Source organism: Chlorocebus sabaeus, chromosome 29 (genome assembly GCF_047675955.1).
Source record: "Chlorocebus sabaeus isolate Y175 chromosome 29, mChlSab1.0.hap1, whole genome shotgun sequence".
Taxonomy (NCBI): domain Eukaryota; kingdom Metazoa; phylum Chordata; class Mammalia; order Primates; family Cercopithecidae; genus Chlorocebus; species Chlorocebus sabaeus.
In genome coordinates this window covers 4718772-4744633 of record NC_132932.1, presented here as the reverse complement: position 1 = coordinate 4744633, position 25862 = coordinate 4718772, and the positions used below count along the sequence as shown (strand labels likewise).

General features: G+C 46.0%; 1 long non-coding RNA gene across 1 annotated transcript; it reads right to left on the bottom strand.

The window, feature by feature from the left end:
- Nucleotides 1-376: 376 nt before the first annotated feature.
- Nucleotides 377-9382, bottom strand: LOC140710648 (uncharacterized). The gene is made up of 3 exons (XR_012091745.1): nt 8993-9382; nt 8565-8813; nt 377-1321 (listed from the first exon to the last, which is right to left on the bottom strand). It is a non-coding gene; the product is annotated as an uncharacterized lncRNA (long non-coding RNA).
- Between the last annotated feature and the right edge of the window lie 16480 nt (nt 9383-25862).

Here is a 25862-nt window from a genome sequence, read left to right as displayed (position 1 = left end):
CCCCAGGAGGCTCCCAGGACTATGTACTTTTCCAGCTCTCTTCCAGACCCACATCCATTCTTCAGGTTCCTTAGTCTTTCTTCCTCAGCTCCCAGGCCTCTTGATGTCATTGTGCCTTGGCTCAAGTTGGCCATCTTCTCCCCTCAATCTCAGTACCCCTGAGGCCTTCCATCCACCATGGCAGTGAACTTGGAAGTGTGTTCTCTCAGGCAAGCCTTCAGATGAGACTGCAGCCCCTTCTGACACTTTGATTGTAGCCTTGACAAGTGAGATACCTTGAGTCAGAAGCAGCAAGCAAAGTCATACCCAGATTCTCACCCAGAAAAACTGAGAGTTAATAAATGTTTGTGTTTTTAAAGTTTTAGAGTAATTTATTGCACAGCAATAGATAATACATTCTTCCATGACCTAAGCTTTGCCCTATTCAAGCTTTGAAGCTTTTCCCTAATTCTAGCATTCTGGCATCTAGAGGATAAATCTCTACCTTCCTCAGTAGGTTCCCAGAATATAAGACAGGTTTGATTTTAGAAAGAAGATAATTTCTGGCTGAGTGTGGTGTTTTATGCCTGTAATCCCAGCACTTTGGGAGGCTGAGGCAGAATAATTGCTTGAGACCAGGAGTTCAAGACCAACCTGGGCAACATAGCAAGATCCTATCTCAAAAAAAAAAAACAAAACTAAAAAGTTAGGCATGGTAGTGTCCACCTGTAGTCCCAGCTAGTTAGGAGACAGAGGACTGGGGATCACATGAGCCTAACAGTTCAAAGCTGCAGTGAGCTATGATCAAGCCACTGCACTCCAGCCTGGGCAATAGAGCAATATCCAGTCTGTATAATTTTTTTTTTTTTTAAAGAAAGGTGATCACTTTGGCTAAGCAACTTTCTCCATGTGTTATGTTATTAGAGATTTAAACTGGACTCAGAATTCAGCAGAGGGGAGGAATCTGTGTCCACTAATGTCTTGTTTTCTCTGCCTGCATGATTTGCAGCAACTTTGAAAACTCACTTTTTCTTTGTGTACCAAAAAGGCTGGCTTCTCAGTCTCATTCCCAAGCAGGCTTCTCTGGGTTATGGAAGGACTCGACTTGCCTCTGGAGGAGGGCTACACACAGGTGTCCACCTCCTCACGTATCTTGTAGGACCATGGCATGAGGCACAGCTCTGGCCAAGTACTCCATGAACCAGATCCAGCTGAAGTAATTTTTGCTTTCCAAGATCCAAAATGTATTCAGTCATGGCAACAAAAGCTTCATCTTAAGTTCCAGTGGGATTGGCTGCTTGGAGTGCTCTGCGGAGAAGGATGTAAAGGCCAAGTTCACACTCTGTGGGAAAGAATGCCATGGTCAGTGATCAGCTAGTGATGTCTGTCATGATCACAGGGATGGGAAGTGGAGGCAGGCTTTCCGCTGATGATGCTCCCTCCGTTTCTTACAAAATCTTTTACCTTTGTCCTGAAGGCCTTTTGAATGAGCTCTGCATCCAGTTGAATCTAGGTGTTTTTTAAAACAGAAAGGGCACAATCGGAAATGGCAGCCCAAGGCCCACCCAACCCAGGTTAGGTTCCACTGATCTTGTCAACTGTTCATTCAAGAAAGGAAAGGCAGCAGAGTGCAGTAGCTCACACCTGTAATCCCAGCACTTTGGGAGGCTGAAGTGGGCAGATCACCTGAGGTCAGGAGTTCAAGACCAGCCTGGCTAACATAGTGAAACCCCATCTCTACTAAAAAAATAAAATTAAATTAAAAAATCAGCCGGGTGTGGTGGTATGGATCTGTATTCCCAGCTACTCAAGAAGCTGAGACATGAGAATTGCTTGAACCAGGGAGGCAGAGGTTGCAGTGAGCCAAGCCGAGATGGTGCCACTGCACTCTTGCCTGGGCAACAGAGTGAGACTCCTTCTCAAAAAAAAAAAAAAAAAAAAGGAAGGAAAGGCAGGCTAGATGGGAGGTCCGGGAAGTTAGGCAGGAACCTGCAGGCTTGTGTTGGGTGGGAACATGGGGGTGATAGTAACCTGACATAGACCAGCCATAGGCAGTGAAGACAGAGAGAGCAACAACCCCCCATCGATGGACTGTATTGGGAAGAAATGCAGAAAACTCACAGCCTCATCTTCCGCTGAGAGACAGGCATCCATGGAGGTGGTTGACCCAGATCCATTTAACCGTCTGTGGATGGACGTAGCTGACCACTGTGGCTGACAGGCTCATCATAGAGCGCGGGGCTGCAAGGTCCACCCTTGGGTGCAAAGAACACTTTACCATTTCAGGGGCCTCAGGCTCAACAGCTGGCCTTCTGAAGGAAAAGATTGTGTGTGTGTGTGTGCGTGTGTGTGTCTGTGTGTGTGTGGTGTAGGTACACATATAAATGAAGAGATAATTTATTGTAAATGTTACTGATATAAAGATGTATAACAAAACATAATAAAACATACCATATCCTTTATTATAAGCTGCATATAGTTGATTGGTCCTCACAGAATGCCTTTGTTGAGCTTTTCCAAACTTGTGTCTGCAGCCTATGTCTGATTGCATATAATGACTAAGTGTGCTTTACACATAAGGGTTGGCTATTTTCATTTCATTTCATTTTCACGAGGGTGATGTTTTCATTTATGTTAGCAAGTAAGACAAAAGGGAGACAATGAAGGCAAATATCAGAAGTTCACTTATTCATCAATATCACAAGTAACTTCCTTGCTGAATCAATCAGGTCACAGTTTTTAAGTACTGGAAGAATACATCCTCAATTTTTTTGCTTGTCACAATATAGGGGTGCATCAGTGTAGTAGGTTAATAATGACCCACAAATAATATATCCAGATCTAAATCTATGAAGCCTGTGAATGTATCTTATGTGGCAAAAGGGACTTTGCAGATGCAATTGAGTGAAGGATCTTTAGAAGGAGACATTATCCTGGATTACCTGGGTGGGTCCCAAATGCCATCACAAATGTCCTTATAAGACAAGGGTAGAGGGAGATCTGACGTAGAAGAGAAGGCCATGAGAAGACAACGTAGAGAGAGTTTTGAAGATGCTAAGCCACTGCCTTCGAAGGCAGAGGAAGAGGCCATGAGCCAAGGAATGCAGTTCTAGAAGCTGGAAAGGCAAGGAAACAGAACTCCCTGGAGCCTCTGGAGGAAGTGGCCCTCATGGCACCCTGGTTCCATCCTAGTGAAACTGATTTGGGACTTCTGATCTCCAAAACTGTAAGAGAACAAATGTGCCTTGTTGTAAACACCAAGTTTTTGGTAATTTGTTACAGCAGCCACAGGAAGCTCACACAGTTGGTTTTCAATTTATTGCATCTCAGCTCTGAATGCACCTTTCAATATGTGCTTTAGGACAAAGATTGGAACCTTTTAACCATGTCACCTTTAAAGTGAACATGATGTGAAGCTTTCTCAGTAGACGGTGGTGAAAGGACTTTCCTGCAATTTCCAGGTGGCAGGGAAGGGTCAGCCATGTGGAGACTCTATCCCATGGAGTCTGCCAGAGACTCAGGGACAGAACACAATGACTCTGTGGCCATGCCTGGTGATGACTGTCTACACAACAGCTGGTCCCAACCTCCCCACACAGCCTGCCACTTCCTCTGCAACCTGCCCACCCCCCATGCAACCTCAGCACCCAGAAGGCCTTCTGCCCTGGGGGCACTTGGATTCCCACTGCAGTCCATGCCTTTGGTTACTAATCACCTGCTCCCTGTCTGCCCTCCAGAGGGCAGCTTATTGTGTGTCCGCCAACTCCAAACCAGCTGTAACCGTGCTCTGGCTAAACTGCATTGCTATCCAGTGGCTGAACCACACCCTCTCCAACTAAGTCTGAACCCCTAACAACTTCATTTTTACTTTGGTAGCTCCCTCAGCCCTAGGATACTGCATAGAGCTTCTTTTTATCTTACTCTCCTCTTTTTTTTTTCTTTTTTTTTTTTTTTTGAAATAGAGTCTTGTTCTGTTGCCCAAGCTGGAGTGTGGGAATGTGATCTTGGCTCACTGCAACCTCTGCCTCCTGGGTTCAAGTGATTCTCCTGCCTCACCCTCCCAAGTAGCTGGGATTACAGGCACCTGCCACCACGCCCGGCTAATTTTTGTATTTTTGGTCGGGATAGGGTTTCACCATGTTGTTCAGCCTGGTCTCGAACTCCTGACCTCATGATTCTCCCACCTTGGCCTCCCAAAGTGCTGGATTACAGGCGTGAGCCACCGCACCCGGCCTATCTTACTCTTTTATAACAGTTAATAATTTTAACTTAAATTTCCCCTGTTTAACCTACTGTGTGATTTCTGTCTCCCGATTAGACCCAGACTGCTACCAATGGCCCCAGACACAACCCACTTGTAAGTTGAATCTGTATTATTAACAATTTTTTATTACTTTCTTAAGTCTAGAAAATCAACAAAACAATAACACCAGCTCTGATTTGCAGTGTTTGCCAATTTCCATGGTGTAAATACTCCTATCATGGCCAATCCCAAGCTTTGAATGTGACATAACAAATTGTGGGCTTTGGAAGAGATGCCCAGTAGCCACCATTTTATACTCTTCCCACTATATTGATATAATAGATGCAAGTAACCCTCAAAGCACAGAAAATAGCAAAAGTAGTACAACTCATTAGGAATAGATGTTTGTTAACATATTTGATTATAAGTTCATGTGATTAATTGTGAATAATGCCTTTATTTACAACTGGCTCACAAAATCGGAGAACATTTAACACTTGGTTCTATTGAATGTTACAAGCCAGCTCCAGCACAGCACTGGGATTAAGGGCCCCCAGCAACAAACCAAGGGGAGCTCCGCATTCTTTGGCCAATTGCTGGCCCCCTCTGGCATCAAGACAGGTCTTCGGTTCGGCCTGCGGCATTGGGACAAGATGGTGGAGGAGGGACAGAGGAGAGGGTGCAGACAAGAGTTTCTCTGTTGCAGGCTTCACTGAGCACCTCCCATTGCTCCTGTTTTCTGCCCTGACATTGATGCCCTTTCATTTCCTGGCCTGAGCATGGAGGCAGCAGCCTTCCCCTGGACCCTTTCCAGGATGGTCAGACCTGCCATTTGCCATGCATCTGAGAGTCCTTGTGGTCATAGCTGTTGCTCTTTTGCCCCCAGTAGAGGTCACTGAAGGAGACAGTGAGGGAGTGGCTGTAGGTATGGTGGTTAGGAGTCTAGTCCCGACATTACTCCTGGCTGGTGGAAACACTGTGGGCCAGTCGGTCACATTCCCAGACCTGAGGCCCCACCTGTGCGGTGAGGGTGGGCCTGATGGGACCCTGAGGACTGATGACCCTGAGGCTTCTTCCAGCTCCAGGATGAAGTCCTGCCTCAGGTCCACCTTGATGGAAGGCACAGCGATGCCACCTCCCAGGATCTGGCAGCTGCAGGGGCATCAGCAGGTGCCGCGGTCCTGCTGGGGAAGCCTATCCCTGGGAACTGGCCCCAAACCCTGATCTCAGGACCTGCCATCAGATAGCTCAGCCTTCGCCAAGAGAAAACAAAACGCAGGCAGGTCATCTGATCTTCCTCTTCCACTTTCCCAGGGACCAACCAGCCTCTATAATAAAACCCAGAGGAGACAGTCCCTTCCCAGCGATAAAACCCTCCCCAAGCCCTCGCCGCTACTAGGGAAACGCTGGGCGCTGGGCGGCTGGCAGCGAGCCCCAAGAGCTCTCCGCCAAGGGGGCTGGGCTGGTGGGGCCAAGGTCCCAGCGGCTGCCTGCCCAGAGCCTGTGCTAATGAGGGAAGGGAGCTACACTCTGCTTTGGCACACATCACGACAGAGGGGACACCTTGGTGTCGGGGGTCAGCATGAGGGATGTCTTCAAGGTTCAGTGTGCAGACAGGACCAACATCTCCCACAAGCAAGATGCTAAGGGAAGACCCCAGAAACAGCAAGTCCAGGACATGTGAGTATGGGGGTGATCCAGAGAGCCTCAAAGTACCCAAGGACAGGGTCGGAAAGACCTGAGGCGAGTGGACGCCCCTGGCCTGGGATGCAGCCTGTAGATTGTGGGACCAGTGACAGTCCCTTCCTCACAGGTGCAGTCCTTCCCTTCCTGTGTCACCCTCTGCACACCCCTCTCCATTCCTGCTGTCATGCTGGGGCCAGTGTCCCAGGTCTAACTAGTGAAGCCTTTGCAAGCTCCACGCTGCGTTCTTAGAGGGATCCTGCTCAAAAGCAGTGCTCAGAGTGGACTTTCTTAGAAGAGACTCTCTTTTCTCTGACGCCTTTCAACAGTGCCCTGCCCCCACCCCAGCCCCTACTTGCTCATTTTATCACCTGCCCCTCCTCCCCACTGTTCCTCCAGGCCTCAACCAAAGGCCCTCCTTCGGGTCATCCTTTCTTCCTTGAAACAGCGTCTGATGTCTGACCTAGTTCAAGAAAGCAGTTGCTCAGTGTTGGAGGAGTCCAGTCTGTGGTCTGCCCTGGCCACCCCTAGCCTTGTCTCCCTGTGCTTAAACAAAGTGTCACTAAGTCATGAATTCATGGGCCTGTTAGCGGCTTGGCTTCCATATTCCCCCTTTCATGGTCTCACTAGTGAAAGGTAGATGAAAGAGCCGGGCACGGTGGCTCATGCCTGCAATCCCAGCGCTTTGGGAGGCCGAGGTGGGTGGATCACGAGGTCAGGAGATCAAGACCATCCTGGCCAACATGGTGAAACCCCGTCTCTATTAATATACAAAAAATTAGCTGGGCGTGGTGGTGCGCACCTGTACTCGGGAGGCTGAGGAAGGAGAATCGCTTGAAGCTGGGAGGCGGAGGTTGCAGTGAGCAGAGATTGCGTCACTGCACTCTAGCCTGGCGACAGACCAAGACTCCATCTCAAAACAAAAAAATGAAAGAAGAATAAAGTATAAAGCTAAAATCTAACTCGCTAGGTTTTTCAGGAGGGAGAGAGGACAGAAATTACAAATAAATACTGATATGTATACATATACCCGTACTGTACATAGGCATGTGTGTATACACGTGCATACGACTGTATATTATGCATATACACGTGTGTGTACGTGTGTGTGCACATGTGTGCAAATGTGTGTATATGTACATATGTATTTATACACACACATATCAACTCCTGTAAATGCACAAGGCTCAACCTGACCTGTCATTAACCAAACACCAGGAAGTGCCTTCCCAAAACATTCTACCCTCAAGGCAGAGTGCCTCCGTGACATGCAAGGCAGGGGGCCAGCTGCAGGTGCCAGGCCAATAGGATGAAGTCTCAGGTTTTCACGACCCTGGTGGCAGGGCAGGCCACTGTGGGCCCTGCTTTCTTCTCACCTGGCTGTCACTTTAGTCACCATAGGTATTGAGGACTCTCACTTTGCACTTCCAGCCCAATGGCTCCTGGGCTCTAGACCCAGAGACTCAGCACTGCTTGACATCTGCTCTGGGCCCAAAAGTCCCCTCTACCGTCCTCCTCCCACTGTGCATCCAGAAGCCTGGGTGCTCCCGGACACTCCTGCTCCCCACATGCCCATCTCCCACCATCTGCTTGTTTTTCACTCCCAAACAGTCCTTGCGTCCAGCCACTTGTTGGCATCACCACTACCCTGGGTCATACCCACTCTCACTCTCCAGTTAGTGCAGCCAGGCTGCTCTTTGCAGAAGTTAACTCTCATCCCACCGGCTGTGGCTGCCCAGCTCCTAAGGTGGCACTAGGGCCCTCGATGGGCCCTGCAAAGGCTGTGAACCCCAGAGAGCTCCCCCTCTCCTATCCCCAAGCTCAGGGCTGCTCCCTCCTCTGTCCTCCAATGCCCCAGCCTCCTCTCTGGGTGACTGCTGTATTACCACCCGACCCCTGTTCCCCAGGGTGGCGACTTTCTTAGAAGAGACTCTCCAGACAGCCAAGCACAATTGGAAACATCGCCTCCTCAGATCTTCCAGACTGAGGCTTGGTGAGCACTTCATTGACAAGCGTTTGAAGTTCCAAAGATGTGACCTCCATGGGTGCTCGGGAGGGGACCTGGGGCTTGACTGAGGCCCTGGCCCTGGTGAGCGAGGCCCTCTAGTCGGTCACCTCCGGATATTGGCTGGGACGAGGGGCCGGTTGAGGCCCCAGCTTGCTTTCTGGCCTCTCCTGTGTGTCGGGATCCCGTAAAAACCATGGGTGACCCCTGTGCAGGGGCTGGGGCTGCTGGGACTGTGCATGGTCCCCCCAAGCCCGATGAGGTGCATTTCCCAGGCATGGTGGCATCTTCCTGGGGCTGTCCCTTGTGCAGGCACTCGTACTCCAGCAGTCTCCGGTTCCTCTACCATTCTCTAGTGGCCCTCGGGCTGAGAAACCATGAGAGTGTGTCCAAAGCAGGCAACAGCCTTAAAGATGTGCCAGCCCACCTCCTCCCCACCAGGTGTCCAAAAGAGCTGCATGTTGGATGCAGGAGTCTGTGCAGCCCTCCCCTCTCTCCTGGCACATCCCCGCTGGGGAGCAGATTTGCCTGGGCAGGTCTGCATGGGGGGTGTGCTCCCTGGACCAGCGGTCACTGGTGCAGACACCCAGGCCTGGCATTCCCTGTTTTTAATTCACATGAAGGTGCCTTTAGTGTAATGATGGCTCCACCTACTTGCATAAGGACTGAGGCATCGGCCAGGAAAAGACGAAAAGACGTCAGGCTTGGCCAGCTCCATCTAGCAAGACATTCCAGGTCACTGGGGAAAGGGCTTTTCACTAAAGCCTCCAGGGAGCCTTTGAAACATGAGCAGCACAGCTTGGAGACAAGCCAACAGAGCATGTGACAGTGAGGAGGCAGCCATGCACATTGTCACCCAAGCCCCAGGCCACAGTGTCTCACGGAAGAGACTTTCCTGCAGCACTGGGTGTTGGGGGTAGGGAAGAGAACAAACTTAATCCTGGACTCTCATGGGAAGCCCTGACAAGCCCCAGAAATAGCGCACTGGGGACTGCAGGAAGGGTCCCAGTGGCGCTGGGGAACCCGAATTTCCACAAATGCTTGCTTCCCACCACTGGGCCTCCTGGTCCCACATGCCTCGCCTGTTGTTCCAGTCTCTGCGCCTGCTTGCATCTCTGGGGAGTCACCCGGTGGGGCTCCCCAGTCCCCACAGCAGCATTTCCCTCTGACTCCCAGGGCCCTGCTCTCCTTTCTGTGCTCAGCAGTTGTTTCGGATTGGGAGTCAGGAGGCCATTCCCACACTTGAAACAACGCTGCAAGAGGAGCCTGAGCAGAAACAGCACATCCCAAGGGCAAGGTGACATGTTCATTGCCCTTGCGCCCTTCCTCGTTCCCCAGGAGCAGGTCTCCTGGCCACTCTGACTGCACGGGGGACTGCTGCCGTTTATCAGTCTTCAAATTGGTGCCTGAGTCACCTGCTTCCAACTCCTCAAATACAGACTGGCTTAGCTCAGCCCGACTAAGACCAAATTAGGAAGGGTCACTGTATTCCACGGGACTCCACCAGAGCCCAGGGAGCCAGGCAGAGGGCAGGAGGATCAGGCCACCAAAGGCCACCTACACACAAGCCCGTACTGGTGACGTCATCATGGATGGAGGAGATGGGCTGGCAGTTTTTAAGGCTGGCCCCCTGCTTGAGACACATTCTGCTGGTTTCTAAGCCTATGGGCCACTGGGGAGAGCTGGAAGGAGCCAGGGACAGCCACAGGGAGGTGCCACCACACCTGGGAAACACCTTGTGGGTCTGGGCTGCAAGTGATCACCCACAGTCCCAGCCCCTGCACAGGGGTTGCTCCTGTTTCCTATGCGGTCCCGACACCCAGGCACCAGGACACGCTCTTCCACGGATGCAGGTAAGATAAGAAACCACCCTCAGGACTCTCTTACATGTCTCTTCACACCTGTGCCCAAAGAAATAGGCAAAAGATCTCCTCCCAACCTGCAGTGACCTCAAAATTCCATACCCAAGACCAGGGTTACTTAAATAATTTGAGCTCTGCAATGGAAACTTACAAAGCCACTAAAAGAAGCAGAGCATGCTGGTGAGCAGCTGTGAGTAGTAGCTGAGATTGATGACAGTTCCGTAGTAGGACTCGGGAAAATGCTTATGTGTGTGTAGCAGGCTGTGATGGGGCCTGTGGTCCCAGCTGAGGCCCCCACACTGACAGCAATAAGAGCTGAGTGTCTCACATCTTAAGGATGCTGGTCCATGCATGAGAGCAGATGGTCTATGAGACCTTAACAGGGGCCATCCCATCCAGGCAGACTTGCCAAGAGGTCCCTAAGCCACTTTGAGCCCTTCTAGAAGGGTGAGTTTGATCAGGGAGCTGGTGAGGGAGGAGTCCTTGTAGAGGAAATTCGGGGACAGTTTGACAGGAGCTTTGGGGATGTCAACCTTGCTCCTACCATGGGGAGTGCAGAAAGGGGCTTCCCACCCACCTCTCCTCACATCCGCCCCACCTCAGCCCAGAACAGAGGCAGGGAGGAGAGCCTTGAGGAGTCTGGCCCTGGAGCTGGGTGCACTGACTGGATCTTGCCCTGAGTGGAAGAGGAGGGCTGGCCTAGAGGGGCTGCGGGGGAACAGCAGAGTTGCTCAGCAGGACAAAGGAGACACTGCGGAAGGGGTCTGAGTTCAGGTCATCTTGATTGGCGTCCTCAGCACGGCCCATCATGAGGCAAAACTCTAAACACTGCATCAAAGTCTGGGAAGGGAATGGGTTGTTTGGTCCTTGGCTAGAGTCCTGCCAGCTGTCCTGTGCCCTCTAAGTATTGCATACACTGTGGACGTAGTGTCCCCTCTGCCTGGTCCTCCTATGTGAAATCCCCTTCCCAGCCAGCCAGCCCCCCAATCTGCCCTCCTGGCCCCACCCTTGAGACCCTATCTGGGGTGGCTCAGCTCTTCTGCAAGACCTGTGTCTGGGCTTCCCTCCACCCCAGCTCAGATCCTCCCAGGGACCCATGCCCATGTCAGTAGAATGCATGGAGGATGCCCAAGCCCATTCGGTCCCAGGTGCCTCCTTCGAGACAGAGCCATGCAAGCAGGCAAAGCCACTCCCTGAGCCCTGGAAGGCTCCAAAAGGGATGTGGTCACAGCCTTCCGCGCCTTCAGGGGCAGGAACCAGAGGAAGAGCAGGCCACATGCAGACTCCGCAGGAATGAATGGACAGAGTTGGGAGGAGAGGGGAGTTTCTTGGAAGTAAACTCTCCCTGACATTGAGATAACTGGTTGAGTGTCCCATCCACAGAGTACGTGCCTGTTAGCAGGGCAGGAAGCCAGAGGGTGCGGACTCGGAAACCTGCCCAAGCTCACAAGGGACTCCACTGCTCACAGAGCAAGCAGCCTGACTTGTTCAGCTTGGAATCTTGGCTGGGACCACCGGGGTCAGCAAAGCAGATCTAGGAGAAGTCCCATATAATATCAGACTGTCAGGATCCAATAGAATATATGTGATATTGAGCTTATTGCATAAAAGCTACAAGTAAACATTGGGTTTAGGCCACTCAGGGAAAAACGACAGAGCCTCATTTCCATAAGGAACTGGCCTCATTTGAAGGCTTTCCACCCTGCCTCTCTCCTCACCTCCCCCGCGCTCCTTTCCTGCTTCATAAACTTTTACCATTGCTATCGACCAAAAAGCAAACAGAGACTTGGAAACCCCATGTACAACATGTACACTGCGATCTGATTGATTGCAGTTGGGTAAACTAAAATGTAGCTTACCACCGAGGGGAGGCGTGATGTGTGAGTGTGCGGATGCACGTGTGAGTGTGACTGCGGGTGAGTGTGTGTGTGTGTGATGGTGATGACAGAGGATAAGGCATAGTCCCTTATCCTGTATCTGAGAAGATTCATGGTTTGAATCTGACAAATCTGTTAATTGCAGGATGAACGGCTCTGGCTGCTGTGAGCCCATTACCCTCAGATCATACATCATAAAGGAGACCTTGTGGAAAGAGTGAGTTTACTGACTGACATCTCATTAATTGAGCTCTGGCAGGAAACAATGAAATCTAACTTTTCTAGATATCATGAGATACCCCTGTAATCACTCAAGCTTACAAATGCGAGTTTTGTTGGAAACATTTTTATCCTTAACTGAAGTATTCAAAGCACAATTTAATTTTCCTTCAGACTCTGGGTCCTCGCTGTGGAAGATGGGCCATTCCTTGGGCCTGCAATCAGGATGACTCCAGCAGGGTGCCCACTTGGCCCCTACAGAAAAATGACTCTAGGTCAACCGCATCTTGCAGCCTCGCATCTTACTCGTAATGGTCAGTTGTAACCGTGTGGATGAAGCGATTCACAGTGGCACACGGGGATCAATTACAGCAAAATGGCCAAGGTGAACATCATACTAATCAATTGAACTGCTCTGGCTCAGCTGACACATAATCGATCGTGTCGTAATCCATCTAGTTAAAAGTTTGCAGAAGCGAGGAGAGGGGGCTGGAGCCAGATCCAGGGAAGCAGGAGTTTGCACCCGTCTCTTAACCCTGGGCAGCCACAGGTCTATGTTGTGGGGCCAATGTTATTATATCTGCAAGCTCTGACCGAATTTACACACCACAGCCCTCTTGGAGTTACTGGTTGGCTCTGACCCCACCATATTCCGCGCGAGATTTGATGTGGCAGCCACTTGTTGCTGTGTGCCTGGAGTCCTTACCCGCCAGGCAGCCCTCTGAGCTCCACTGGCTGCACTGGGAAACCAGATTTTAAACAGATGGCTGCATGTCAGGGGTATTTGCAGTTGGCGGGCCATGCTTATCTGCGGAAATGCTGGCATTTGCACTGTTCTGTTTCTGCGGTTGCCTCCAGGACCTGGAGGACCAGTTCTCCCCGGCTGCTGATGCTCCTTTAGGGATCTAGACTGAACCAAGAGCCAGGAGCTGCAAAGCTGAGGCCAAACCCTGGCTCTTGGTGACTGTCACCCTGGACGGCGTGGTAAGCTGTGGAAATAAAGATAGGTCATTGCTGCTAATAACAGTAAAAGCACAAAAGGTGGCAAACGTTTTGTGTTTGTAAATTAGAGTGGATTATAAATATCATATGAAGAGATCTCAAATTATGTTTTTACATAGATTGTGTCATTTGCAATCCCATGAGGTAGCTACTGATAATCCTTCCATTTTACAGATGAAGAAACTGAGGCCTTGGTTAGCTACAGACCACACTGATGTATCTGAGAGCTCTGGGGCCTTGGCTTCCCACCAATTTGCCACCTGCCTCCTTGTGAGCCGCCTCTCCCCACCTCCTTCCACCCCCCACCCCATGTCTGTTACTTGCTCGCTTGCCTCCTGGTGCAGGAGAGAGAGGGCTGGAGTTACACTGCCCCGCCAGCCAGGACCGTAACCTGCAACTTCTCTCATCAGGGTTACCGACCAGAAAAGATTTTTAGTGTCTGATTTGATTATCTACTTACAAATGCTTTCATGACGATTACATCAAAAATTAGCTGACTTATCTTTTCTCCAAGAATTTCCTTTCCTACATGACCAACATTAGCCGTCCCCATATCCACGACACACTGTGGCTGACCCCAAAGGGCCAGGCCAGTTAGGAGTGGCGTTTGGCTGCCGGTAGCCAACTGTGGCTTAAACAAGAAAGAATTTTTCTCTCTGGTGGGAAAGAAGGCAGAGCTGGGGTAGAAGCTCCCTGTATCCTTGGGGACAGTATATCTTTCTTGTCTGCCTTTCTGTGACAAACACATCCCTACTCCAGCCCAAAGCAAGGAGAGAAGAAATGGACAGAAAGGACACACTGCTTCCAAAGGAGTAACGTGTGTCCGGTCCCGTACAAAAAAACAAAACAAAATAAAACAAAACCGGAAGCCACACAAGGCCTCTTTTGGTGATGGATGTTCTGGTGGCCTTGGGTTGGTGGGCTTCAAGAAGTGGGAGTCCAGCCCGATTCAGCCAAGATCTCCAGTCCCAGGCATATCAAGTAAAAGGAGGTGAAGATGAGTAGTTGGGAGGCTGAGAGGAAAAGGAGCAAATGTGTCTGCTGTGGTGACCCTGATACTGGTGACTGCAGGAGGCAGCTGTGACCCTTGGAGCTGAGGGAGCTCAGAGGAGGGGCTGGCGCTGCACCTCTGAACCCAGTATGCTGAGGCCGGCAGGCAGAGGCCTTGCCATGGCCATCCTCTGCTGCCAGAGCAGTGGGGCTCTCCAGGGCACCTGTTTGTGTACCCACAGCCGACAGCTCTGAGCAGTTAGTGGGAAATTACAGCAACCAGTAAAGTCAGAAGCACGGAGGCTTTAGACACACACAAGGGCCGTATCTTCCCAGCTGCTAGCCAAAGACACTGACCTTTTTTGGTGATGGATGTTCTGGTGGTCTTGGGTTGGTGGGCTTCAACAAGTGGTGGTTTTAGCATGATTCAGCCAAGATCTCCAATCCTGCAGCCTGGGACCCTGACTTGGTAAACACGAACACATCTGACACCCCTTGAGTCACCATCCATAGGAGGTAAGTGTGAGTCTGAGTTCCAAATATTTTATCAAGCCCGTCAGTGAAGCAAGTGCTATCTGTCTGCAGGAAGACGTCTGTGGGGAGAGGGCAGACCTAAATCCAGAGTCTCTCCTGGAGCCAGCCTCTAGGTCCACCCTCCCCCAGCAGATGTCCTCTTGCAAATGAAAAACACTCAAGACTTGGAAAGCAGACAGATGATGAGTCTGGTCCTTAGCCTGGACTGATGACAGCTGGCTCTGGGCCAGGTTCTGGACACAGGATTGCGGGCACACGGTTCTGACCCACCCCTGCAGTTCTTGTGGGATGGTCTTGGTCCAAACGCGAGCCCCTCTCAGGCCAAACACCTGCCTACTCCATATTTTCATGTAATAATTTTAATTCATGTAAATGATGTTATTTCATCAAGGACAACTGAAGTTACAGTTGGCCACTTTGGGTAACTTTTTATGTATTTATTTATTTATTTGAGATGGAGACTCACTCTGTCCCCCAGGCTGGAGGGCAGTGGTGTGATCTCGGCTCACTGCAACCTCCGCCTCCCAGGTTCAAGCAATTCTCCTGCCTCAGCCTCCCGAGTAGCTACTATTACAGGTACCCAACATCACGCCTGGCTAATTTTTGTATTTTTAGTAGAGATGGGGTTTCACCATGTTGACCAGACTGGTCTCAAACTCCTGACCTCAGGTGACCTGCCTGCCTCGGCCTCCCAAAGTGTTGAGACTACAGGTGTGAGCCACCACGTCCAGTCACTTTGGGTAACTTTTAACATAGACAAAATAGTTATTTTGAGAGGCATCCTAAAACAAATAGAAAAAAAAATCCTGACTATCCAGTGGCCTATAGTCTTTAGCTGACATAAGGAGACTTCTAAATTCCATTCAGATTCTAAAATTATCTATCTAAGTTATTCTACTCAGGTCAGAAAAAAATTTCAGTGATAAGCTGAGACTTGTGCAGGGCATTATATTCTAAGCTTTTCTGACTTCCTCTGACCGATCCATTTCCCAGGAGATACAAAGCCTTGATGGATAAAAGCTAAGTGGCGTGACCCTGAAAAGGACACAGGGTTAACACATCCTCGAAAACACAAACACACAAACAAAAAAATAGAAACTCTTTTGACAGGAACACTTGGCAATATTGTGAACAAAAGAATAACTGGAAAGTAATATCCCATCCTAATTATAGAAAAAAAGAACTTGTGAGTTCTGAAGGATTCTGAAGGGGGCTCCAAGGAAGACTGCAGCTAGCCCCTCTCACCTTCTTTTCCCCTTCTCTTCCTCTAGCTCTGGAAAGACTCTGGAGGTTAATTACAGCAACTGGTATTTTCTAAAAACGGCCTCTGTGTGGTTTCTAGTTTCATTGCTTTTCCGGAATCTTCCTGCCCTCCTGCCCCCCAATCAGAGCAGGAGTTCACGTCTACTCCCCTTGGCTTCGGGTGGATCTTTGTAGCTCACTCAATTAATGGACTGTGGTAGAAGTGCTGCAGCATGGCTTCTGGAGCTGGGTTAGAACAGGGAACACAGCTTCCACGTGGCCGGCCAGCATGCTGGAGGGGAGCCCAAACCAGACCTGTGCAGAGAGACCACATGGAGAAGCCCGTGTGGAGAGGATCCCCAGGCAGATGACTAATGAGCCTTTGGTTGATTCCAGCTCCCATCCTCTGAGTCTCCCAGCTGCAGCCCCAGGCATCACAGAACAGAGACAAACCATTCTGCTGTGCCTGTCCAAATGTCTGATGCACAATATCTGTGAAAATATGTGACTGTTTTACACCACTAAGCTTTGAGGTAATTTGTTACACCGCCATAAAACTCAGAACATTAAGTAATGACACAAATGTTCCATCATGATGTGCATACTGTAGAACTAACTAGCACAGATAAACAGATCTCCCACAAAAGAAAAATAATACATATTACAAGGTCTATTAAAATCCATGGGAGATGCTGTCCTAATTGGTTACAGAGAGCTTATATAAAATTAAAATAAGATAATGCAAGAGTTTCCAGAGGATAGAGAAAAATATTAACCTTCTCATTACGTGTTGATTCATTTTTTTTTTTCAAAGAAAAAAGTTTAACTATGACTTTCATTAATGACTTTGGTTACTAGGTTACAAAAGAAGTAGACTATTCACAGCTTTTAAACACGGCTGGAAATGCTTTAAAATCATTCTATAAATATAGGAGAATATACTTAAAAGTTCATATAATGTTCTTGATAGATGGCTTTGTAGACAAACTAGAGTGAGATGGTGATTTTGAAACATCTCATTTTAAAACATCTCATTTCTGCTTCCATGTGGGATGTAGAAAGCTGCAAAGAACAATAAAAAAATCTGGCTAGTGTACCAAAGTTATAATTTTTCTTGAGTCTATCAAAGATCTAAGATTGCAAGGCAACCAAATAAGCAGAATTCCAAAGAGGGAGCAGGCACTCCAGGGAGACATGGGACACATGACATTTCTCACCTTTGGCTCACACAGGAAAAACATGTGGCCCCCGTTAGGTATGAAGCTATCAGATAAAATGTTAGTAAAGCATTAAAGTCCACGTGTGGCCTAAGATGTAAGTCTGGAATAACTGGGAAACCCAGGGAGTCACACTCACTCACAAAACCACTGAGGGCCCTCAAGGGACATATTAGGAGTGGGCAGGGAACGGGGGCTGCTCCTTCAGAGGCACAGGTATGTGGGTGTGCAGGACAAGATCAGCTGCTGTTGGAGGACAGGAACAAAGCCCCACCCACTTCCCCTGGATCTTTCCTTTCTATGCAGTAAATGCCTTAAGACATTGAGGGAAGGGGACCGCATCCTCCCACACACAGGGCACAGGCAAAAATCCATTGCTCTTATAGAAAGAGTAGAAGCAAAACCTATACGCCTCTGGAAGAGGGGAGGAAAACTAACCCCAAGGACACAGTAGAAAATCCTTTGCTACTGTGGGAAGGGTAGATGCAAAAACTTCCTAGTTCTGGGATAAAATGAAGAAGCTCTTCCAGGCCCAGGATCCTATACCAATACCAACCAGAAGTCTGCTACTACTGAGGGAGGGGAGAGCAGGACACTCCTGTCCAAGACCATCACAGTTACAAGGCAGAATTTGATTGCCATAGGAAGGAAGAGCAAAATTGCTGAGACAGCCCCACCCTAAGGTTTATATCTGTCTAAGAATGAGGTTGCAGCAAGACGACAAAGAAACCCCTATCTCACCATAAGCCTAGCACAGAGTAACAAGTACTCTCACCTGAAGAGGTGAGAGTATAGATAGAGTCCCTCTGTGGCAAAGGCATGCAGGAACAGCTAAAAGGTAAAGGGAGTATCAGGAACACAGAAGAAAACCACCCAACACCCCAGTCCCCAATCTAAGTACAGGATATTATAGAAACATTTCATATTTACAGAAACTTGAAGTCTTAGCAGCACTGAAGATAGCAATAGCAACAAAGTGAACCCAAACCCAGCTCAGCTCCTAACTAGATCAACTTAACCTTGTTCACTAAAAGTCAGACATAATAGGCATAATAATTTGGAGATGTAAATATTATTTACCTCAGTCTGTATTCTTAACACACAATGTCTGGCATTCAATCAAAAATTACAATTTTCTTAAAAAGCAAGGTAAAACAATCTAGAGATAAAACAATCTAGAGATAAAGCAATCAACAGAAATAGATTTGATGACCCAGATAGTTGGAACCATTAGAGATTTTAAAATTACTATAATAAGTATGTTAATGCATCTAATGTAAAAGGGACAACAAACACAAACAGGGAATTTCACCAGCAAGAGGAACACTACAAGAAAAAGTAAAATAGAAATGCTAGAAATTAAATATATGACATCACAGATAAAGAATTCTTTTGACAGGCACATGAGTAGAATGAATACAACTTTGGAAAAATCAACAAATTTGAAAATAGGTCAATAAAAATTATCTGAAGAGAAACACAAAGAAAAAATAATGGCGAAAGCAAAGCAGAGTACTCAAGAGCTGTAGAACATCATCAGATGGGCTAACGTATATGTTATTAGAGTCACAGGAGAAGAGGGAATGAAGAGGAAGAAATATTAGAAGAGAAAGTAGTCAAGGATTTTCCAAAAGTAGTATCAGACATTAAACCACAGACCCAAGACTCCCAGAGAACCCTATGCAGAATAAATACCAAAAATAAAAGAAAGGAAAAAGAAAACACCAACACTACCACTAGCAAAAAATCCCACTTAACTGTACACATCAAAAAAGTGGAAGATGAAGAGAAAAGCTTGAATATAGCAGAGAAAAAAGGGAACATTACAAGCAGAAGAGTAAAGATCAGAATTACAGGACACTTCTGATCAGAAACTACACAAGCCAAAAGACAATGGAGTGACATTTTTAAAATGCTGAAAGAAAGGGAAAAAAATCTCTCAACCCAGAATTCTATATTAAGTAAAAATATTTTTAAAATTAAGATAAAATAAAGACATTCTCAAACAAACAAAGGCTGAGACAATTCATTCTTGACTCATTTAAAGAAATTTCTTCAGATAGAAGGAGTGTTTTACGATCACCTTGAGGAGGATGGGATGGGCCCCCCCTCAATGGAATAGTTTAAATGTCAAGAATGATAAGGCCATATGCACCAAGAAGATATGGAAATGTTTCTTGCTCATGCCACGGGACTTTCTGAAGAGAAAGGGTCAGGTGCAAGTCAGTACAAATGGTGGGAGTGAAGCAGAGTTAATGGATTTGACTTGTATTGTGAATAGGTGGTGGGACTGAGGAAAAGGTTCAAGCACAAAGGGTGGGGCTTGTGTGGTTCGAACTTCCTGCTGACACCAAGAGAAGAAATATGCAGGTCCCTGTAATTGGAGAAGGAATGAGGTTTGAAAGCTATCAAAGGTCAAACATAGAAAATGGAGTCTTACTCTTTATTGCATGCAATATGAGAGCAGACAGAAATTCGGATCTACACCAGGGGTGTCCAATCCTTTGGCTTCCCTGGGCCACACTGGAGATAGAATTGTCTTAGGCCACACATAAAATATGCTAACCCTAAGGATAGCTAATGAACTTTAAAAAAAATCACAAAAAAGTCTCGTAATGTTTTAGGAAAGTTTATGAATTTGTGTTGGGCCACATTCAAAGCCATCCTGGCCCTCATGTGGCCCATGGGACATGGTTGGACAAGCTTGTTTTACACAAAGAAATGAAGAGCATCAGAAATGGTAAAAAAAAGGAAGTAAGTATAAAAGATTCCTCTCATTTTTATTGGAGTAACCACATTCCATCTTACATGTCCCACTATTTACAACCAAACTGTGGATGAAATTTGTAAGGCAACCATCAGAAGACTGAGAGGCAGAGAACAGAAGGTGAATTGGCCAGGGATTTTGTGACATGAGGAACAGCCAGGTGGTGAGTTCCTTGTTATTATTTCCCTCCCATATATCTTCATTTGAGCACCAGAGAGGCCCACACTCAGAAATACCAACAGGCACAAAAAACAAAGGCTCCAAGGAAAGCTTACTTTCTCTAGGCAAAAGTATTGATAAAGGGCAACCCTAAGAGATAGAACAGATTCAACTCCAGATGAACAGATGGTATCAAAAAAAAGCAATACCATCCTCCATCCCCATGTAACACTGCAGCTTCAGGGACTGAGGACAGAGCCCTATCAACCGTCCCTGCCCCTCCCCTAATGATCAGGCACCCTTTTTTCTCCCCACTTGGAGTATACGGTCAGGGAGAGTGTATTAGCTCTGTTCTCATGGGAATTAGTCATTCCCATGCTGCTAATAAAGACATACCTGAGCCTGGGTAGTTTATAAAGGAAAGAGGTATAACCAACTCACAGCTTAGCATGGCTGAGGAGGCCTCAGGAAATTTACAGTCATGGAAAAAGGGGAAGCACACATGTCCTTCTTCACATGGTGGCATCCAGGAGAAGTGCCAAGCAAAAGGGGGAAAAGCCCCTTATAAAACCATCAGATCTCATGAGAACTCACTCACTATCAGGAAAACAGCAGCATGGGGTAACTGCCCTTATGATTCAATTATCTCCCACTGGGTCCCTCCCATGATATGTGGGGATTATGGGAACTACAATTCAAGGTGAGATTTGGGTAGGGACACAGCCAAACCATATCAGAGACTGTAGGTGGAGATCTGTTTGGCCATTTCTGTCTTGCTTTAAGGAGAAAGAACTCTTCCTCCTCTATACCAGGACTTTGAGCAAACTTCAGGGTGAAGCCCTTTCAACTGTTCTAATCCTACACTATCATGGGTAGAAGTAGCACCCCTCCCTCCGTGTCTATCACTGTGGAGACTGTAGAGTGAATCCTTTCTACTATCCCTCTGCTGCACTAAGCAAATGTCAGCAAAGAGGTGATGCTCCTCTCCCACTCCACTGGTGCATAGTCTGTGACCATCCCCACCATGCACGAAGCAAACAGCAGCAAAGAGGCAGCACCTCCTCCCCTCCTAATTAGAGCAGGGGTGGGTAGGATTACAGAGAGGAGATAATCTGTGTATTAATTCCTGGGCAGACCCCCAAGCAGCCTATGCATGCCTAATAAGAATCAACACATAAAAGATTGGAGAACTGAGCTGCAGTGTCAAATACTGCTATCATTTCACATTGGCCTCTGGGCAACACATAAGCTGGGAAGACCAGGGTAGCAAACTAAATTGACATTTCAATCACAGCCTACAAAAGTGTACCAGAACATGCATTCTGAACCTAAACAGGTTGACTGCCTGCTGAAAGAAGATTTAAATAGAAACCAGAACTTCATCACACAACACTCAGAATGTCCTAGTTACAATCCACAATTACTCATCATACTATGACCAAGGACATCTCAATTTGAATGCAAAAAGGCAACCAACAGACAGTAACACCAAAATAATACAGATACTATAATTGTCTGACAAGGGATTTAAGGAACCAGCAGAAAAATGCTCCAAAAAGTAAATAGTAACACTGTGGGAGACAAAAAAAAAAAAAAGAAAAAATAGAAACTTTAAACAAAGGAAAAGAAAACTTACCACAAAATTCAGAAATGAAAAATAAAATATATGAAGAAAAAGAAACTGTCACTGAATGGGTTGAATAGCAGATGGAGATGACATTAGAATCAATGAATCTGAAGTTAGATCAATACAAATTATCCAGTCTAAATAAGGAGAAAATAAGACTTTAAAATGAATAGAATCTCACAAATACATGGGACAATAACAAAAAAAAAAATCTAAAATTAATGTGATCAGAGACTCAATGGGAAAAGAGAGTGTGGTGCCCAAAAATATTTGAAGAAAAAATGATTGAAAATTTCCCAAATTGGGCAAAAGACATAAGTTGACAAATTCAAGAGATTAAGCAAACTCCAAGCAGGATAAATCCAAAGAAATCCATGCTCGAATACATAATAATCAAATATCTGAAAACTAAAGATAAATTTAAAACTTTTGGAAACAGCCAGAAAACAATGATTATTACCTACAGCATTAAAACTATTCAAATGACAGCATAGTTCTCAGCAGAAATCATGAAGGCCAGAAGGATATGTCATAACACTTTTCAAGTGCTGAAAGAAAAAGAAAAACTGTCACCCAGAATTCTATGTTCGGCAAAACTAACTTTCAAGTATGAGGATGAAATAAAGGTATTCTCAGATGAAGAAAATCTAAGAAAATGTGTTACCAGCAGAACTGCCTTAAAAATTTTTTTGCAAAAGGAAGTTCTTCAGACAGAAAAGAAATGATAACAGAAGGAAATGTGGAATGTCTGGAATGAAGATGAGCCACAGAAAGGATATATTACTTTCCTATTGCTTTATAACAAATTACCAGAAACGTGGAAGCTTGAAACAACACAGTGGATGAGTATTTTGGGCATGGCTTAGCTGGATTCTCTGTTTCAGGGTCTCACCAGGTTACAACACAGGTGTTGGTGGGACTGTGTTCCTTTCTGGATCTTGGAGTCTTCTTCCAACCTCATCTTGTTGTTAGAAGAATTCAATTCCTTGCAGTTGTAGGAGTGAGGCCCTCAGATCCCACAGGACACCCACAGATTTTGCAATGTGTTCCTAAATAAGCAGTTCCTATCAGACCATCTTTCTTCTTCAAGGACTGCTGTGGTTAGGTGACACCCATCTGCAACAACACAGTGTAATTCAGCACTCCACTTTTTTCAGGGTGATGTCAATGAAGTCCAACAGTGAGCTGAACATGAACCCCTACCTGGACCTGCAGACTATACCCAAAAAGAAGAAGAACTTAAAAGAAAAACAATTAGTTCTTACAACATAATATCCAAAATGTCCAGGATACAATAAAAATCCATATACCAAGAACCAGGACATTCACAACTTGATTGAGAAAAGATGATCAAAAGGTGCCAACACTGAGATGACTCAGATGTTGGGATTATCTGACAAGATTTTTAAAGCAGCTATCATGAAAATGTTTCACCGAGCAATTACTAACACTGTAATACAAATAGAAGGTAGAAAATAAATGGAAGATATGAAAAGGTACCAAGGGAAATTATGTAGCAAAAATACAATAATTGAAATTAAAAACTCACTGGATGGGCTGCCTCAGTAGTGGACAGGAGATGATAGAGGAAAGAAAAATGGATGAACTCAAAAACATATCCATAGAAATGTCCAGTCTACCAGGCATGGTAGCTCATGCCTGTAATCCCAGCACTTTTGGAGGCCAAGGTGGGTGGATCTCCTGAGGTCAGGAGTTCAAGACCAGCCTGGTCAACATGATGAAACCCCATCTCTACTGAAAATACAAAAATTGGCCAGGCATTGTGGCACTAGCCTTTTGTCTCAGCTACTTGGGAGGCTGAGGCATGAGAATTGCTTGAACCCGGGAAGCAGAGGTTGCAGTATGCTGAGACTGCACCACAGTACTCCAGCCTGAATGACAGAGTGAGACCCAGTTTCAAAAAAAGAAATTTCCAGTCTAAACAATAAACAGAAAATTGACAAAAACAAATGAACTAAATAAACAGTGCTTCGAGAACCTGTGGGACAATAATGACAACAACAAAAAATCTAATGTTTGTATCATTGGAGCCTCAGAAGAAGAGGAAAAGGTATAGAGTTGAAAAACATATTCAAAAATTGGCTGGAAATCATTTTTTAAAATTTCAGTTAGTCCAAAAATAGGCCAAGAAAAGAGAAAAATGAGGACAAGAAACAGATGAAACAAATAAAAAACAATTAACAAAATGGTAGATTTAAATTCAATCATATTACTAGTGACATTAAACATAAATGGTCTAAAATCTTCAATTAAAAGTCAGAGATATCAGGGTGTGGTGGCTCACACCTGTAATCTCAGTACTTTGGGAGGCCAAGGCAGGCAGATTGCTTGAGCCCAGGAGTTCGAGACCAGCCTGGGTGACATGACAAAAACCCCATTTCTACAAAAAATAGAAAAATTTGCCAGGCATGGTAGTGCATGACTGTGATCCCAGCTACTCAGGAGGCTGAGGTGGGAGAATCACTTAAGCCCAGGAAGTCGAGGCTGCAGTGAGCCATGATCATGCCACTGCCCTCCAACCTGGACTACAGAGTGAGACCCTGTCTAAAAAAAAAAAAAAAAAAAAAAAAGCCAGAGATTGTCAGATTGGTTGAAAAACCAAGACCCAATACATGTGATCTAAAATTAATTTTGTTTAAACATAAAGACATAGATAGATTACAAAAGTAAAAGAATGGAAAAAGATATATCAAGCAAAAACTAATAAAAGAAAAGCGAGAGTGGTTATGCTAATATCAGAAAAAAATAGATTTCAAAACAAAGAATAATAGTAGGGATAAAGAGGGACATTACCTGATCATAAAGGGATGAATTAATCAAGAAGACATCACAGGTTCTTCAAAAAATTAAACGTGATTACCGTATAAGCCAGCAATTCTACTTCTGGGTATATTCCCCAAATAATCGAAAACTTGAAAGCAGGGACTCAAGCAGATATTTGTGTATCAGCATTCATAGGAACATTATTCACAATAGACAAAAAGTAGAAGCAACTCAAGTATCCATCAATAGATGAAGAGAAAAGCAAAATGTGGTATATATGTACAAAAGAGTATTATTCAGCCTTAAAAAGGAATGAAATTCTGACATATGCTACAATGTAGATGAACCTTGAAGACATTATGCTAAGTGACACAAAAGGACAAATATTGTATGATTCCACTTAAACGAGGTACCCAGAGGAGTCGCATTCATAGAGAAAGAAAATAGGACGTTGGTTGCTAAGGGTAGGAGGTGAGTATTGGGAGTTTTTATTTAATGGGGACAGAGTTTCATGCTGGGAAAATGAAAAAGTTCTGGAGACGAATTATGGTGAGAGCTGAACAATGCAAATGTGCTTACTGCCACTGAAATGTACACCAAAAAATGGCTACAACAGTACACTTTATGTTATGTAAATTTTGTCACAATTAAAAAGGAAGACATCACAATCCTAATTGCATATGTCTAAAATAGTTTCAAAATACATAAGCAAAAATTAATAGAACTGAAAAGAGAGGTCAGGCACAGTGGCTCATACCTGTAATCCCAGCACTTTGGGAGGCTGAAGCAGGTGGATTACTTGAGGCCAGGAGTTCAAGACCAGTCTGGCTAACATGGCGCAATCCTGTCTCTATTAAAAATACAAAAATTAGCCAGGTGTGGTGGTGCATGCCTGTAATCCCAGCTACTTGGAAGGCTGAGGCAGGAGAATTGCTTAAGCCTGGGAGGTAGAGGTTGCAGTGAGCTGGGATCGCAGCACTGCACTCCAGCCTGGGCGACAGAGCAAGACTCCATCTCAAACAAACAAACAAACAAACAAACAACTGAAAAGAGAAATACAGAAAGCCACCATTAGAGTTGGAGACCACAACATTTCTCTGTCAGTAATTGACAGAATAAGAACACAGAATATTGGCAAGGATGTAGAAATCCTGAAAAATACTATCAAGCAAATTGACCTAATAGTCACTCATAAAACACATGACCTGGACGAGTAGAATACACATTATTTTGAAGCGTACATGTAACATTCAACATGCTAGACCGTATCTGAGGCATAAAGCAAATCAATACATTTAAAATAACTAAAATAATACAAATTTTATTCTCTTACACAGTGAAAACCAACTACAAACTAAGTACAAAAATATATATTGAAAATGTATTTGAGGACATTTTAAAAACAAATAACTCATTTAAACAATTATCTTTAAATGATTTATTTTAAAATTATCTTTTGGGTCAGGTGCAGTGGCTCATGCCTGTAATCCCAGCACTTTGGGAGGCCAGGGCAGGAGGATCAGTTGAGCCCAAGAGTTCAAGACCAGCCTGGGCAACATTGTGGGACCCTACCTCTACAAAAAAATTTAAAAATTAGCCCACTATTGCGGTGCACACCTGTGGTACCAGCTACTCGGGAGGCTGAGGTGGGAGAATCTCTTGAGCCTGGGAG